This window comes from Mus pahari, chromosome 9 (assembly GCF_900095145.1).
Source record: "Mus pahari chromosome 9, PAHARI_EIJ_v1.1, whole genome shotgun sequence".
NCBI classification, from domain to species: Eukaryota; Metazoa; Chordata; class Mammalia; order Rodentia; family Muridae; genus Mus; species Mus pahari.
Genome location: NC_034598.1, coordinates 17,941,670 through 17,955,623, shown reverse-complemented (window position 1 = coordinate 17,955,623; position 13,954 = coordinate 17,941,670). Strand labels below are relative to the sequence as shown.

The 13,954-nt window shown below is 40.4% G+C and overlaps 1 non-coding gene and 1 pseudogene across 1 annotated transcript; both read left to right on the top strand.

Moving 5' to 3' along the window:
• The window catches only part of LOC110326750, a 20,296-nt pseudogene extending 6,606 nt beyond the window's left edge, over positions 1-13,690 (top strand).
• Positions 12,397-12,537, top strand: LOC115064714. Its single transcript, XR_003844546.1, has one exon. It is a non-coding gene; the product is annotated as a small nucleolar RNA SNORA48 (small nucleolar RNA).
• Positions 13,691-13,954: the final 264 nt, after the last annotated feature.

The window sequence follows — 13,954 nt, the reverse complement described above, 5'->3', positions numbered from 1 at the left end:
GCGACGGTGGGCGGTGACAGTGGGCGGTTCGAGGATGCTGTCCAGATCCAGGGTTTCAGGAAGAAACTCCCAACCTATCTGCAAGAGGCAGAACACAAGGCTTAGAGTGAGGAGCCAACATTTTTGAATCTGTTGAGACCTGTTTTGTGACCAATTATATGGCCAATTTTGGAGAAAGTACCATGAGATGCTGAGAAGAAGGTATATCCTTTTGTTTTAGGATAAAATGTTCTGTAGATATCTGTTAAATCCATTTGTTTCATAACTTCTGTTAATTTCACTGTGTCTCTGTTTAGTTTCTGTTTCCAGGATCTATACATTGATGAGAGTGGGGTGTTGAAGTCTCCCACTATTATTGTGTGAGGAGCAATGTGTGTGCTTTAAGGTTTACTGAAGTTTCTTTAATGAATGTGGCTGCCCTTGCATTTGGAGCATAGATATTCAGGACTGNGNGTTCATCTTGGAAGATTTTACCTTTGATGAGTATGAAGTGCCCCTATTTGTCTTTTTTGATAACTTTGGGTTGGAAGTCGAGTTTATTCGATATTAGAATGGCTACTCCAGCTTGTTTCTTCAGATTATTTGCTTGAAAATTGTTTTCCAGCCTTTTACTCTGAGGTGGTGTCTGTCTTTTTCCCTGATATGAGTTTCCTCTAAGCAGCAAAATGTTGGGTCCTGTTTGTGGAGCCAATCTGTTAGTCTATGCCTCTTTATTGGGGAACTGAGTCCATTGATATTAAGAGATATTAAGGAAAAGTAATTGTTGCTTCCTGTAATTTTTGTTGGTTGAAATGGCATCCTGTTCTTGTGGCTGCCTTTTAGGTTTCTTGAAGGATTACTTTCTTGCTTTTTCTAGGGTGTGGTTTCCATCCTTGTACTGGTGTTTTTCCATTATTATTCTTTGAAGGACTAGATTCATTGAAAGATATTGTGTGAATTTGGTTTTGTCATGGAATACTTTGGTTTCTCCATTTATCGCAATTGAGAGTTTAGCTGGGTATAGTAGCCTGGGCTGGCATTTGTGTTGTCTTAGGGTCTGTATAACATCTGTCCAGGATTTTCTGGCTTTCATAGCCTCTGGTGAGAAGTCTGGAGTAATTCTAATAGGCCTGCCTTTGTATGTTACTTGACCTTTTTCCCTTACTGCTTTTAGTATTCTGTCTTTACTTAGTGCATTTGGTGTTCTGATTATTATGTGTTGGNAGGAATTTCTTTTCTGGACCAGTCTATTTGGGGTTCCGTAGGCTTCTTGAATGTTCATGGGTAGCTCTTTCTTTGGGTACAGGAAGTTTTCTTCTATAATTTTGTTGAAGATATTTGCTGGATAATCTTCATTCTCATCTACTCCTATTATCTGTAGGTTTGGTCTTCTCATTGTGTCTTGGATTTTCTGGATGTTTTGAGTTAGGATCTTTTTGCATTTTCTTTGATTGTTGTCTCCATGTTCCCTATGGAATCTTCTGCACCTGAGATTCTCTCTTCCATTTCTTGTATTCTGTTGCTGGTGCTTGCATCTATCGTTCCTGATTTCTTTCCTAGGCTTTCTATCTCCAGAGTTGTCTCCCTTTGGGTTTTCTTTATTGTTTCTACTTTCCTTTTTAGTTCCTGGATGGTTTTGTTCAATTCCATCTCCTATTGGTAGTTTTTGGTATTGTTTTCCTGTAACTCTTTAAGGGATTTTGTGTTTCCACTTTAAAGTCTTCTATCTGTTTAGCTGTGATTTCCAGTATTTCCTTTTTAAAGTTCTNCATCATCATCATGAGAAGTGACTTTAGATCCATATCTTGCTTTTCTGGTGTGATGATGTATCCAGGACTTGCTATGGTGCGAGAGTTTGGTTCTGATGATGCCAAGTAACCTAGGTTTCTGTTGCTTCTGTTCTTACGCTTGCCTCCTGCCATCTGATTATCTCTAGTGCTTGCTGCCCTCAATATATCTGATTGGAGCCTGTCCTTCCTATAATCCCAGTTGATTCAGAACTTCTAAGAGTCCAGATTTCTCTGTGATTCTTTGATTGTGGGATCCTGTGAACCTGAGATTCTGGGTGTGTCAAGCTCCTCTGAGACACTCAAATATTAGTGTGACCCAGCTCCTGTTATCCTGGGATCCTATTGTCCAAAGATCCTGGGCCTCTTACAGTGCGTGGAAGTGGTGTCTCCTTTGAGGACCATGGAGTTGTCTGGTCAGTGATCCTAAAATCACTTGGGCAGTCTGCTCGGGACCATGGGGGTGTCTGCCGAATCCGTGCCCTAGGTGTCCTGGTGCTGGTGCAGACCTGAAGGGACTTGTGCTCCTGATCAGGCCGGTTCTCTGCTGCCCTAGTGCTGTCTCAGGTCCCATGCGCTATTGGATCGGAGCAGAAGTTGTGTTCCACTCACCAGTGAATCTAAGATCGTGTGAGCCATCCTCTAGGGACCGTGGGGGGTGTCTGCCCACTCCGTGCCCTAGGTGGTCCGGTGCTGGTGCAGACTGGAAGGCCAGGTACATATTTCTTAAAAGGTTTAGCAGTCATAGCCAGAGACTTTGTAGAATTCCAAGGAAGTATAATTTAAGAGAGACCTGCATCTTCCAAGCTTCAGATTCATGGAGCTGAGATAGCTGGTGCCCAGTAGCTGGAAGAAAAAGTATTCATTACAATTTCTTTCTGTGAGTGTCAGATAGTGTGTGGTCTAGGATCTGCTTCTTTTGGAATAAAACAACCTTTCTGAGCCCTCACAAACGGAAGACAGAAGATTCCCTGTCATGAATTGCTTCAGTATTTATCTTGGCTCCTCTGTCCCCACATCTTTGGGTTTACTTTTCTTATGTACCATAGTTCTTTGTACATTGTAGTAATTCTTAGTCTTTCCTTCTTTAGCTATGTTTGCATGAAGTGTTTCCTCAACCTTGCCCTCCATCCTTGATATTCTTCCTTCTGTTTCTTGCGTCTATAACTGATGTATTGCACTGCATATTTTAATTTATTCATTGACTTTTCAATTTTCAACATTGAGAAAGTCTGCCTGTTAAAGTTTCTAGATCCTGTTGCAGGTTTTGGAGAAGGGGCTTGGTGAGCAACAGCAATTATAACTCCTGTCTCTTGATCCCCAGCTGATGGAAAATGAAGGGATTCTACTTCAGGGTAGGCAATAAAGTACAGTCTAATATGAAATTCCAGGAACACAGAGCCTATCCCATTGAAGAACATGGTCTTTTTAAAGCTCGTATATGCCTGAAAAATAGAGTTGTTAAAATAGATCACCATACCAACTTGATCCAGTGGATTATCATACCAACCAATCCAAGGAATTTTCCCATAAAACCTTTGTTGTAAAAGTTCAGCTCCTTTTCAACTGCCAGAGGATTAGGTTTCTGCTTGTAGTAACTGCTCATTTATGTTCCTCAGCTTCTAACAAGGACTTTCAAAACATTTTGCTTCACACATTCCACTCCTGCATAAACAAGACAGGCTTCAAGTGAGATGCTTTTCTTGTCAGGGTTAAATCTGAGACATAAGTGCACTTCAGAATCTAAATGGAGTAGAATAGGTATGTGAATCGTGCAAGAGTGGCCTAAGTCACATCTCTAATTCCAGCCTAACTGCTGAGTTTTTGAGGAGATCCTGAGGATTTACCACTTATGGACACTTACTCATTCTAATTACAGCTGTTACCCAACTAACTATCTCAGGGTGTAAATGAGGTGTCATGAATTGAGGATGCTGGAACTTGGAGAAAAAGTTCCTGTCAAATTAGAGCACTGCAGTATTTCTTTGTATGCTTTTCTCTTCTTCATTTTAAAAAACAAAACCAAATTTTATTAAGGTATAATATGCACAGAGACACTTGCTTTATATAGGATGTAGTTATACATTTTTACAATTACATACAGGACTCTAATCCTCATCACGGTAAGATGTAGAGCAGTTTTATCACACACAAATTCAAACAAACAAACAAACAAAAAACCAACCCCCCCAACTCTTCAAGTCCATTTGTAGTCAATCCGTACACTCTCTCTTTCCCAGACAACAATAGCTGATGATACCCTTTCCGTCTTTCTTTGCTGTTTTGATCTGTCTATTGCTAGAATGCCTCATTAATAGAACCACACTGTATATAACTTTACTCGTGTGGCTTCTTTTTAGTGGTATGTATTTGATAATCAGCCAAGCTGCAAAATTATGCTTGTTCCCTGTCTGCAGATCAAGATGTACAAGTCCTGAGGTGTATCCCATTGCAATGAATGTTTTACTATTTGCTTTCCTGTTCACCAGCTGAGATGTATTTGTATAGATACCTATGTCTTTAATTCCCAACAGGTTATTTTCCATTCCAAGTGGTCCTTAGGGGTAAGATGTGAACTGTTTTCTGATATGATATTAAATCTTTCTTATATTGGTGTTTTCCTTTTCTAACAGGACCACAATGGCTAAGCAGTGATGTACTTGGTTTTTCAGAAGCAATACAAAGTGTTCTCAATAGCATGCAGTGTGTGTATGCTTCAGCCTTGAAATATATACCTGTCAAAGTATTCAGTTTTTAGCAACCAGTTCAATTGGTGACAATCTCACAATTCCAAATACAAGTTTGGAGAGTGTAAATCCCCCATCAGCTGCCAAGTGCTGTTGGTGGACATTGTCATGCTGTAGATTTCTGTGATTTGGATGCCAGAGTTTCATGATAATTAAGAGCAGGCCCAGCATGTGTAGGGATGGATTCCCTGTGTACCTGAAGAACTTCTAAAAGGTGGTACACATTCACTGAAGACAAAGGTACAAGCAAGGTATCCATACAGCATTCCAGAGGAGTGCAGACTGGCATTGAGAAGAGAAGACTTGAATCAATCATTTTAACATAGCACACTGCTGTCCAGACAAGATAATGGGTCATCTACTACAGGAAAACAAAAAGGAGCTGTTTGTGTGGGAGGAAGGAGACAAGTAAAAGTAGCATCTTACTTTGGGTTTTATTGCTGTGAAGAGACACCATGACCAAGGCAACTCCTATAAAGAGGCTGGTTTACAATTTCAGAGGTTTAGTCTGTTATCGTCACGGCAGGAAGCATAGCGGTGTCCAGGCAGCCATAATGATGGAGAAGGAGCTGAAGGTTGTACATCTTGATCTGCAGACAGCATAGAGAAGACTGTCCTACACTGGGCATATCTTGAGCATAGGAGACCTCAGAGCCCACCCCCACAGTGATACACCTCCTCTAACAAGGCCACACATACTCCAACAAGGTCACACCTCTTAAAAGTGCCACTGCCCATTAGCCAAGCATTCAAACACATGAGTCTATTGGGGCCATTCCTATTCAAACCACCATAAGTAGGTAGGTGGACAAGGAAAGACAGTGGTGGGATCCAAACAAATTATACTGACACATGTGCATGGAAATGCTGCAATAATCTCCATGATATTGTACACTAAGTTAAAAATTAATTTAAAAGTTGGAAATATTAAATCACAATGTATAAAAAATTCATACAATATTGCTATTTTCGTGTAAATATACTTTTTTTTTTTCTGTGACAGAGTCTCACAAGACCAGGCTTACCTCAAGCTCAGAGTTCTATATCTCAACACTTTAGTTCTTATACATTCTTTTTTTAAAAGGCATTTTTATTAGATATTTTCTTCATTTACATTTCAAATGCTATCCCCAAAGCCTCCTATACCCTCCCCCCATCCTGCTCTCTAACCCACCCACTCCTGCTTCCTGGCCCTGGCATTCCCCTGTACTGGGGCATATGATCTTTGCAATTCCAAGGGCCTCTCCTCTGACTAGGCCATCCTCTGCTACATATGCAACTAGAGACACAGCTCTGGAGGGGGTACTGGTTAGTTCATATTGTTTTTCCTCCTATAGGGTTGCAGATCCCTTTAGCTCCTTGGGTACTTTCTCTAGCTCCTTCATTAGGGGCCCTGTGTTCCATCCAATAGATGACTGTGAGCATCCATTTCTGTATTTGCCAGGCATTGGCATAGCCTCACAAGAGAGAGCTATGTCAGGGTCCTGTCAACAAAATCTTTCTGGCATATGCAATAGTGGTTTGGTGGTTGTATATGGGATGTATCCCCGGGTGAGGCAGTCTCTGGATGGTCTTTCCTTCCATCTCAGCACCAAACTTTGTCTCTGTAACTCCTTCCATGGATATTTTGTTCCCCATTCTAAGAAGGAGTGAAGTATCCACTCTTTGGTCTTCCTTCTTCTTGAGTTTCATGTATGTTGCAAATTCATGGCCTCTTTTTCTTTTGTTTTATTTGAATATTTTCTTTATTTACATTCAAATGTTATCTCCTTTCCTGGTTTTACCCCCACCCCCTTATCCTCCTACTCCATCCTCCTTACCCTGCTTTTATGAGGGTGTTTCTCCACCCACCCACCCAATCTCACCTCCCCACCCTGGCATTCCCCTACACTGGGGCATAGAGCTTTCACAGGACCAAGGGCCTCTTCTCCCATTGATGCCCAACAAGGCCATCCTCTGCTACATATGTGGCTAGAGCCATGGATCCTTCTATGTGTACTCTTTGATTGATGGTTTAGTCCTTGGGCACTCTGGGGAGTCTGGTTGGTTGATATTGTTGTTCTTCCCATGGGGTTGCAAACCCTTTTAGCTCCTTTAGTCCTTTCTCTAACTCCTCCATTGGGCACCCTATGCTCAGTCCAATGGTTGGTTGTGATCATCTGTCTATGTATTTGTTAAGCTTTGGCAGAGATTCGCAGGAGACAGCTACTTCAGGGTCCTGTCAGCATGTCCTGCCTTGGAAACCACAATTGTGTCTGCATTTGGTGACTGTATATGGGATGGATTCCCAGGTGGGGCAGTCTCTGGATGGTCTTTCCTTCAGTCTCTACTCCACACTTTGTCTCTGTATTTTCTCCCATGAGTATTTTGTTTCCCCTTCTAAGACTGACTGAAGCATCCAGATTTGGTCTTCCTTCTTCTTGAGCTTCTTGTGGTCTGTGAATTGTATCTTGGGTATTCCAAGCTTTTGGGCTAATATCCACTTATCAGAGAGAGCATACCATGTGTGTTCTTCTATGATTGAGTTACCTCACTCAGGATGACATTTACTAGTTCTATTCATTTGCCTGAGAATTACATGAAATCATTGTTTATTTATTTATTTATTTGGTTTTTTGAGACAGGGTTTTTGAAATCATTGTTTGTTTGTTTATTTATTTATTTATTTATTTGGTTTTTCGAGACAGGGTTTCTCTGTGTAGCCCTGCCTGTCCTGGAACTCACTCTGTAGACCAGGCTGGCCTCGAACTCAGAAATCCACATGCCTCTGCCTCCCAAGTGCTGGGATTAAAGTCATGTTCCACCATTGCCCGACAAAATCATTGTTTTTAATAGCTGAGTAGAACTCTATTGTGTAAATGTACCACATTTTCTGTATCCATTCCTCTGTTGAAGGACATCTGGGTTCTTTCCAGCTTTTTGTTATAAATAAGGCTGCTATGAACATAGTGGAGTATGTGTCCTTGTTATATGTTAGAGCATCTTTTGAGTATATGACCAGAAGTGATATAGCTGTGTCCTTAGGTAATACTATGTTCAATTTTCTGAGGAACCGCCAGACTGATTTCCATAGTGGCTGCACCAGCTTGCAATCCCATCAGCAATGGAGGAGTGTTCCTCTTTCTCCACATCCTTGCCAACATCTGATGTCACCTGAGCTTTTGATCTTAGCCATTCTGACTGGTGTGAGGTGGAATCTCAGGGTTGTTTTGATTTGCATTTCCCTGATGACTAAGGATGTTCAACATTTCTTTAGGTGCTTCTTGGCTATTCGATATTCCTCAGTTGAGAATTCTTTGTTTAGCGCTGTACCCTAATTTTTAATAGGTTTATTTGATTCTCTGCAGTCTAACTTCTTGGAATCTTTATATATATATATATATATATATATATATATATATATATATATATAATACATATTACTTGACCTTTTTCTCTTATTGCTTTTAATATTCTTTCTTTGTTTAGTGCATTTGGTGTTTTGATTATTATGTGTCAGGAGGAATTTCTTTTATTGTCCAGTCTATTTGGAGTTCTATAGGCTTCTTGTATGGTTCATGGGCATCTCTTTTTTAGGTTAGGGATGTTTTCTTCTATAATTTTGTTGAAGATATTTACTGACCCTTTAAATTGGGAATCTTCGCTCTCTTGTATACTTATTATCCTTTGGTTTGGTCTTCTCATTGTGTCCTGAATTTCCTATATGTTTTGGGTTAGGAGCTTTTTGCATTTTGCATTTTCTTTGACTGTTGTGTCAATGTTTTCTATGGTATCTTCTGCACCTGAGATTCTCTCTTTTCTTTCTTATGTTCTATTGGTGATGCTTGCATCTATGACTCCTGATCTCTTTTCTAGGTTTTATATCTCCAGGGTTGTCTCCCTTTGTGATTTCTCTTTTTTCACTTTGTGATTTCTTTATTGTTTCTATTTCCATTTTTAGATCCTTGTTGGTTTTGCCCAATTCCTTCACCTGTTTGATTGTTTTCCTGTAATTCTTTGAGTGAGTTTTGTCTTTTCTCTTTAAGGGCTCCTACTTGTTTACCTGTGTTCTCTTGTATTTCTTAAAGGAAGTTATTTATGTCCTTCTTAAAGTCCTCTATCATCATCATGAGAAGTGAACTCAAAACAGAATATTGCTTTTCTGGTGTGATTGGGTATCCAGGACTTTCTGTGGAGGGAGAACTGGGTTCTGATGGTACCAAATAGCATTGGTTTCTGTTGCTTATGTTCTTGTGCTTATCTTTAGCCACTTGGTTATCTCTACTGTGACATGCCTTTGCTGTCTCTGACTGGAGCCTGTCCCTCCTGTGATCCTGGTTGTGTCAGAGCTCCTCAGAGTCTAACTGTCTCTGCGATTCTGGGATTCTGTGATCCTGAGATCCTGTTGTGTCAGACGTCCTAGGAGTCAAGCTTTCTCTAGCTGTTGCAAGGTGGGTGGGGAGTCAGAGCCCTGGGTTTGCTCTGTGCATAGATGCAAGCTAAAAGAAACCTGTGCTTCTGGCTGGGCAGTGGTTTGTGTTTCCCTGGTTCCTGTGGGGGTTCCAGTTATGTTGGCTGTTGGAAATATGTTGTGGCCTCAGCTGTGTCAGTGCTCCAGTGCTCCTGGGTGTATCCAATCTCCTAGGAGTGGAGCTTCCTCTGTGATCCTGTGATCCTGGACGGTTCAGTGCATCTGGGAATCAGACTCCTTCTGGGTGTTTTAAGAGTGGGTGTAGAGCCAGCACCCCAGGTCTGCTCCAAGTGCAGGTTCAAACCAGAAGGAACCAGTGCCAATTTGGGCTGGGCAGGGTTCCTGCATCCCTAGAACCCCAGGGTCGTCTCAATTACTCCCAGTGTTGGAGCAGATGTTGTGACCTCCTCACCTGTGATCCTGGGCATGTTACAGCACCTGGGAGTAGAGCTTATTCTGGGTGCTGTGGGACTGGGTGTGGAGCTAGTGCCCAAGATCTGCTCAGAGCACCGGCTCAGAACAGAAGGGGCCTCCTTTTCTTTAATTGTCATCACACACACACACACACACACACACACACACACATATGTAACAGTTCAGCCCATATAATGTTATTTATACATGTTTTCAGAGCTGACCATTTGGAATTAGATAACCAACTCTTCTCTGTGGATTAATACTTCCCCTGCTCTCAGCATTCCTTCACTGACTGCAGTTCTTTGCAAGAGTTGAGGCTTTATGAACTTTCCAGAGTTCCACATTGGCATGCTTCTTGTAACTATCCTTGTTTAGGTCATGTTTAGGCATTCATGTTGGTGAGACTTTGTGGATGTAGTTTCTGCTATTTCACGGAGACACAATCTCAGAGCATATTCCCTGAACCTCTGGCTTTTACAACCTTTCTACCACCTATTCTGAAATGATCTCTGAGCTTTAGGTGCAGGAGTTGTGTTGTAGATCTGTTGGTTGATACTGGGCTCTACAACTCTACATTTTGATCACTAAAGGTTTCAGCAATGGCCTTTGTCCATGGAGAGAGAAGTTTCCTTGATGTGAGGTGAGATAACCACACTTATCTATGGGTATAAGGATAGATATTTAGAGTGGGAAAGAAAAGGCTGGCTTAGTAAAGTGGTAGTTATATGTTCTCCTTCAATATCCCATACTTCACTAGCCCTGGGTAGATAACTAGGTAGCTAACCAGTACTAGACATGGTACCCTCTTGTTGAGTGAGCCTTAAGTCCAGTTGGAGAGCTGTTGGTTGCTGACAGGGTATGTGTGCCACTACTGCACTCTTAGGGTTGAGGTGCCATGCTGATCATTGCTGTGGTTCATAGAGATCACAGTTGGGTAGGGCTCTTAGTTACTTTTTCTTCATTGGCAGTGTGCATGGTACCTTCTAGTAGTATGAATGATAGTATTTTATATACTGTCTTTAAAAACTCTCTCTCTCTCTCTCTCTCTCTCTCTCTCTCTCTCTCTCTCTCTGTGTGTGTGTGTGTGTGTGTGTGTGTGTGTGTGTGNTGTGTGTGTGTGTGTGTGTGTGTGTGTGTGTGTGTGGGTGTGTGTGTGTACGAGTGTGCACATACACACATGTGTACTTGTGAGCACATGAATGCAGTTTACCTGTGGAGGCCAGAAAAGGGTGCTGGCTATCCTAGAGCTGGAGTTACAGGTGGTTTTAAGATGCTTGGAAAAACTTGTGGAACTAAGTTCCTCTGCAAGTATGTTTAACCCCTGAGAAAGCATTCTAGTTCTTATTGTTTTTATTTTAAAAATTGTTTCTACATTTAAAACTTTTTTGTGTGGTCAGTATTAAACCCAAGTGATGTGGATGCTAGGTATTTGCTCTACCAGTGAGCCCCCTCCCTTGGTCTTAAATCTTTTAAAATGTGAAACTAAGGTTATATCTTTTCTGGGAAGTTTTGCCAGTAGTATTTGTAGTAAGTCACAACTCACACCGATAAGCAGAATAGCGAACATTCACAGTTATTTTACATTCTAATAATATACACCGCTTTCTCTCAGGGATTTCTGTACTATGCCTTGAGTCTTCTCTCGTATCAGATCTTGCCTGAATTAAATTTAACCACTTCTATAAGAGAACCTGTCACTTGTTTGGGGGTTCATTAAAATCACATTGGGCACAGAAAATGTTTTATGCAATTGCTGTCTGGTTCTCCATAAGCCATTACTCTCTGCACAAGTAAGGCTATGTCTCCTTGTAACACATCCAAAACGTACACTGTATTCGGCAGAAAGAAACCATCTAGTTTCAGCTAAATTCTGACTCCTTCCCTCTCAACAACTCATCAATGTTATTTTTGTTACTTCCTTTCTGAAAAAAAATAAATAAATATTTAACTTAAGAACTACCTTTCTATGTTACATAAAAGTCAAAATTATAGAAATTGTAATTGTGATATTTTTTGCTTCCTTCTCCCATAGGATTTTTCTTTTCCTATAATGTCCCTCCCCCCTTTACACAGACTTTCATTTATTTCAGGATGGCTTTGAACTTCTTTGTAGTAAAAGATAATCTTAATCTTCTGGTCCTCATGTCTTTACCATAGGAGTGCAAGGATTACAGAAGTACACCACCACATTGGGCTTATTCAGCTCTGAAGATTGAGAATTTCATGAATCCTAGACAAGCACTGTATGACTGGGCCACCTGCTCAGCCTGTTTCTAGGAGTTCAGTACATGAAATCAATGTAAAAAATTTTCCACTCAGCTTTTATCACTAGTCTAGTCTGGTTGAACTACTTTATAGACAATTATTCTTTCTACCTTCCTTCCTTCCTTCCTTCCTTCCTTCCTTCCTTCCTTCCTTCCTTCCTTCCTTTCTTTCTTTCTTTCTTTCTTTCTCTTCCTTCCTTCCTTCCTTTCTTTCTTTCTTTCTTTCTTTCTTTCTTTCTTTCTTTCTTTCTTTCTTTCTTTCTTTCTTTCTCATTTTCTTTCTTTTTTTGTAGTTGTCTTGGGGATTGAATCCATTATTTCACAACATTAGACAAGAACTTCATCACAGAGCTACACCTCTCACCCTAATTCCTGCTGTTAAAATCAAATCTATAATATATTTCTTTTATTACATACTTAATTGATAACTACTGCCAAATCTGAAAACAGTCATTTGCCTTGTTATTATTTTACACTGATCATAAATGCTGGCATTCTGGGATTGATTGCACTTTGAAAACTTTTCTTTTAAGCCCAGATCCATCTTTGTGTCACTTTTTCTTCTTCTTCTTCTTCTTCTTCTTCTTCTTCTTCTTCTTCTTCTTCTTCTTCTTCTTCTTCTTCTTCTTCTTCTTTTTTGTTCTAGAAACTACCACGTGTGGTTTTTTATTAAATGCAGCATATTTTGTGTTCTTTTTATTGAGAATCTGTTTTCAATCAAACACTAGCTTCATTGAAAAATGTCACTCTTCACCCCCTGGCAATGGGCAAAGAGACACCTTGTTAATGGTGTTCTTATATCAGCCAGGGGCAGAGTGGATGGCAGTCCTTTGTTTATCCTAGCTTGATGCCTGCCTTGGTGGCCAAAGTTGTTTCATGCCTAGGACACAATACCTCCCCCATCAGCCAGCAAAGAACAGTCTGAACTTGATCAAGATTTGGAAGATGTTGAAGAAGTAGAAAAAGAAGAAATGGGTGAAGAAACAAAAATCAAAACATGTCAGCTAACTGTTCAGATGATGCAAAATCCTCAGATTCTTGCAGCTCTTCAGGAAAGACTTGATGGTCTGGTAGACACACCAACAGGATACATTGAAAGCTTGCCTAAGGTAGTCAAAAGATGAGTGGATGCTCTCAAGAATCTTCAAGTTAAATGTGCACAGATGGAAGCCAAATACTATGAGGAAGTTCACGATCTTGAGAGAAAGTATGCTGTTCTCTATCAGCCTTTATTTGATAAGCGATTTGAGATCATTAATGCAATCTGTGAACCTACAGAAGAAGAATGTGTGAGTGGAAACCAGATGAGGAGGATGAAGTTTCAGAGGAGCTGAAAGAAAAGGCCAAGATTGAAGATGAGAAAAAGAGTGAAGAAAAAGAAGACCCTAAAGGAATTCCTGAATTTTGGTTGACGGTTTTTAAGAATGTTGATTTGCTCAGTGATATGGTTCAGGAACATGATGAACCTATTCTGAAGCACTTGAAAGATATTAAAGTGAAGTTTTCGGATGCTGGCCAGCCTATGAGTTTTATCTCAGAATTTCACTTTGAACCCAATGACTATTTCACAAATGAAGTGTTAACAGAGACTTACAGGATGCGTTCAGAACCAGATGATTCTGATCCCTTTTCTTTTGATGGACCAGAGATTATGGGTTGTACAGGATGCCAGATAGATTGGAAAAAAGGAAAGAATGTTACTTTGAAAACCATTAAGAAGAAGCAGAAACACAAGGGATATGGACAGCTCGTACTGTGACTAAAACAGTTTCCAATGATTCTTTCTTTAATTTTTTTGCTCCTCCCGAAGTTCCTGAGAATGGCGATCTGGATGATGCTGCTGAGGTGATACTGGCTGCAGACTTTGAAATTGGTCACTTTTTACATGGGCGTATAATCCCAAGATCAGTGTTATACTTCACTGGAGAAGCTCTTGAGGATGATGACGATGATTATGATGAAGAAGGTGAAGAAGCTGACGAGGGTTATCAGCTCGTCGAAGAAGTCAAAAGCTGCAGTATACCTTTTCAACATTGGCTGCAGTAAATCTTTCCAGTAGAAGCTGTCTGGATGTCTCAAGTTGTGTTGGGAAATTTTCAAATTAGAAGCTTTGAAATTAAATTGTATTATCAACAACAATAAAAAAAGAAAAAAAGAAAAAAGAAAAATGTCACTCTTGTACGTTAATGGTGAAACAATGATAATAGCAATATAATTTGAATGCTGTGTCTGTTCAGTCTGGAACGCCTCTTCAGTATCCTTCAGCAAAACCCAACGTCCTCATGCAATCTAGGCCTCCGTCCAAACAGC